The following is a 4,158-nucleotide window of genomic DNA, read 5'->3' on the forward strand; positions in this document are numbered from 1 at the left end:
GAGGATTTGGATCCTACCCCAGCAAGCAATGGATACAAGGCAGAATACACCCTGGACATAGTACCAGTCCATCACAGCACAGATAGACACAAACACACACACACACCAGGGCCAGTTTTTCTGTAAGCCAATTTAACCTACCAGTATGTTTTGGAGAAGAAATCATATCACATATATGGAGGAAACCCATGGAACCCAAAGAGAACATGCAACCTCCATGCACAGCATGGACGGCAGGACAGCAGGAACTGAACCGAGGGCCCCTGTGCTGCACGATAGCAATGCTAACCATTTCACCACCATTAGAAATGGATGGATAGCTTAGTTATCTTTTTAGTTCACAGGTTTGCATGCATAATTTAATTTTTAAAGCCACTGAGACAACTGGTACTATTGTTGTATTTATGAAAAAACATACAAAAAGCATTCTAACAACTGTGCCATCCTATTCCTTAGTTTATACACTTTATTTGTAGAAACAGTTAACATTGTTAGCAAACTATTTTGAATTATATTTTACCTTATTTTTTCTTTCATTTTGTACTTAACTTATTTTCTGATTTAATGTATATTTGAACAATGAAAATATATATTTTTACAAGATGCAGGGAAAAGTGCAACAATTTATTACAGTGCTAAATTTAATATTACTGATTGCTTATAGTAAAAAACTTACAGCATACACAGATTCTAAGCTGATCACGAGGAAGAAAACTCACCCGTTTTTTGCACATAAAAAGTGGTTATTAACTATTTAAACCTATTTTTCTAGCTTTTAAAGTAATGCAATGTCTTCATTAAGCATGAACACATCATTGTATCTTATTTTTTATTTCTTTCTTTCTTTCAATAACAACCTCAAACTGTCAGTTACACAACTGTGTATGTCGCCTAAGCCACTTCTATTTGGGTTTTCAGTTATGGAGGTGGGAAGACGCCCCCCCTCTGGGTTCCTGACTTGTCACCATCTTTAACCATTCCGTGTCCAAATCGCAGTAGGGAGAGACACATACGAAAAAAAGTTCATCCCAGCTACAATACCAATATATTTTTTGTGGTAAGGGGGAGCAAAACATCAGTATTTACTGCTAGTAATTAGTATAAGATTTACAGTTGAAATCTGAGCCTAAATATAAAGTAAAAATCTCAACAAACAAAGCAATGTAGGAAATGCACACTTTTTCTGCAACAGAAATGCACAGCTCCGTGAAGTTGGACCCCCCAACAGACAGCACAAATGATGAAATCCACCCCATTTGTTAGTGCTACGTTTGTGCCATTGAAAGTAGCATTTGTGCTGCTTTCATTTCCGATCTATAACGCCTTGTTTTTCCAGTGATCACGTTACCATGCACGGTGACTTTGACCTCCAGTAACCCCATCTGCCAAGTTCAAGCGTTCTGTTACCGGCGCGAAAGTAACAATTCTGTAACTTTGTTCCTCTGTTTGCCTGGGTGGGGGGCAGCGGTGGATTTTGCATTTAATATCATTATCTTCTATGCATTTGTGTGAACAAGAAATGAGGGTGTGGCCTTAAAAAGCGAAAATTGTATGTTCTTACAAAGAGGCTTTAACGAACACGTTTTAATACCTCGTTACGGTGACCTTTTTTAAAAATAAAAAGTAATCAGTTTTGCATTGTCTCCTTCTTAAATAAACATAGGCATCAAGGGATGTGTGAAGATTCAACCTGCCTGTCGAGCCACGTATTTAAAAATACTTGAATTTGCAACTTTCTGAACCACTGTTGCTCTTTTTTATGCAAAACACATTCCCCAACGTGAAAAGGAACCAGGACTTCAGGACTTTTTTTTTTTAAAGGGGCACTATGTACAAAGTTTACACAGTTCATAACACATCTGAGAAACAAGAGTCTACCATCTCACACATGCAGACCACAGCAATATTCGTAACCAAACAATGTGTAAAACGTTTAACAATGTCAGAATAATAATGAACAATACACAGCTTTAATCCAATACATTTCCCTGATACCTGATAACAGTGTAACACACCAGATGCAATTTTATACTAACTCTGTACTTCCTTAATATACTCTGTTTTGTGAGGGTATAACTTAATAAAGCTCACAAAACTCATTTTATCCTGTTCTATGCTCTGTGAAGGCAGACCTTAATCTATTGTCAAATGGTTAACTCTACTACATTTACAGTACTACAATAGTGGAATCACCAGTTTCGTGCCTGCTAGTTCTGTGACATGATACAAACAATGTAAACCGTGCAAACATTCCCAAAGATGCTCAGAACATCAAAGAGGCAGGTACTTCAATGTACATTATAAACCCCTCCCCCCTCTACAGCTTACAGAACAATAGAAAGGCAACAGCTCCTTAATAAGCTATTGCATACAGTAGGTCTGATATCTACTTTTATACACAATTAAGAATTAACAATCAAAAATCACAAATATGTAGTGCAGTACATGGAATCGAAACCCACAAGGTTAAAAAAAATCAAACCATTGATGAGTAGTTTATATCCCCAGAAAGAAATAAGGACGAATGCAAAACACTGTATAATGCTTAGAACTGAAATCTCAAACAACAAGTCATGGCGAGCTTTACACTACTCTTTCGTTAGCTTCGTAACGTCACCCTTTAATCTGAGCGTTAATTTGATGGCCGAATCCCTAGCCAGACCCATGGACCAGGTATTATGGAAAATGTTTAATTCAAAGTATAGGGAAGTCCGATTAACACACAAAAATGTAACAAACTATAATTTCACCAAACCTGGCTTTAACTGAACTTCTTCCTAATTTTCACATGATTAATAATAATATCCTTTCAGTTATACAGCATAGCATTTCTCTGGAAACCCCAGTGAAAGCTCTCTACAGGTAATGGAGACTTCCCTCCACCGCATACATGAAAATAACTAAGTTTTTTACAGTGTTACAGATTACAGTTTCAGTGCACATCAAAAAATTGCTATATATGTACTGTAGATAGAAATTGATCAATTCATATATTTTTAGACCCGCCTACTCACGTTAACTGCAATACTAAGGCCCATCACCCCTTCTTTCGTTTAAAATGTGTTTTTAAAGCATTGCATTCACCACTTAATCATAATTTTGTTACAATAATTTGTAACATGTCAAAGATTTTGGGGGGTTCAATTCTCCTTGTAACACTAACAGAAACAAAACATTATAATTTAAATTCAGAAGTGTAACAAATCCTTTCACGTTTCACTTGCATGTGTAGAAATATCATGATAACGACAAATGAAGCTTACTGAGTTTTGTGGTATTTCCCGCGATATAAAACAAAATACGGTTCTCAAATAACTACTTTTAAATAAATTCATGGGGACTTCAACGTAGCATCATAATTACAGTAAAGTAATTCTAGTTGGTAAAGAAACTTATGATTTGGAAGATGAGATCTTCGCCAGAGATGCAGATAATAGATCAGAAATCAATTCAACTGCAAAGGCTGGGGTCAAACGATCAAAAGATCACAACTGAAAGATCTGGTTGTCGTGAACTTGCTGTTTTTGTATAGTGCCAGCGGCATAGCGTGTATGACCATCTCTCACATAAAACATTACACACTAGCCAAGACATCAAATTAATAATCTTCTAACCCGCAAATTATGAAATATAAATTATTCTTTTTCCGTCTATCATTTCATATTTAAAATGGTTTAACTAGCTACATTGTAAAAAATATATCTCATCAGTGCACAGGTGAATGAGTGCTTTTAATTCATGTGGCGCTACAAATTCATGGATTATTTTCATGAACGTTTCGTTGTTTTGGGCGAAAATTAAAAAAAAAAACACCTGACTAACATTTTCACATTATTTTACTGAGTCAAATTAACACTGCCCAAAACCCATTAAGTACCAAGGCAAATACTACAATATGTGCAGTATTTATTACAAACCTACTGGAAATATTCCCAAATGATCGTTTCACACTGCACGTATGTTTCTAATTGACTTAATTATTATACTGCCACGTTCTTAGCTATATACACACAAAGTTAAATGGTCTGGGAAGAGTCCTACATTTAAACATTTTAAAATTTTCTAAGCGCTTCTTCCAATGGAGGGTCGCAGGATTTTATTGAAAACCTGTTATCATTCGAAAAAGGTTCAATTAGAGTTTCACAAAACAGTTTTCAG

Source organism: Atractosteus spatula, chromosome 4, assembly GCF_055471065.1.
Source record: "Atractosteus spatula isolate fAtrSpa1 chromosome 4, fAtrSpa1.hap1, whole genome shotgun sequence".
Taxonomy (NCBI): Eukaryota; Metazoa; Chordata; class Actinopteri; order Semionotiformes; family Lepisosteidae; genus Atractosteus; species Atractosteus spatula.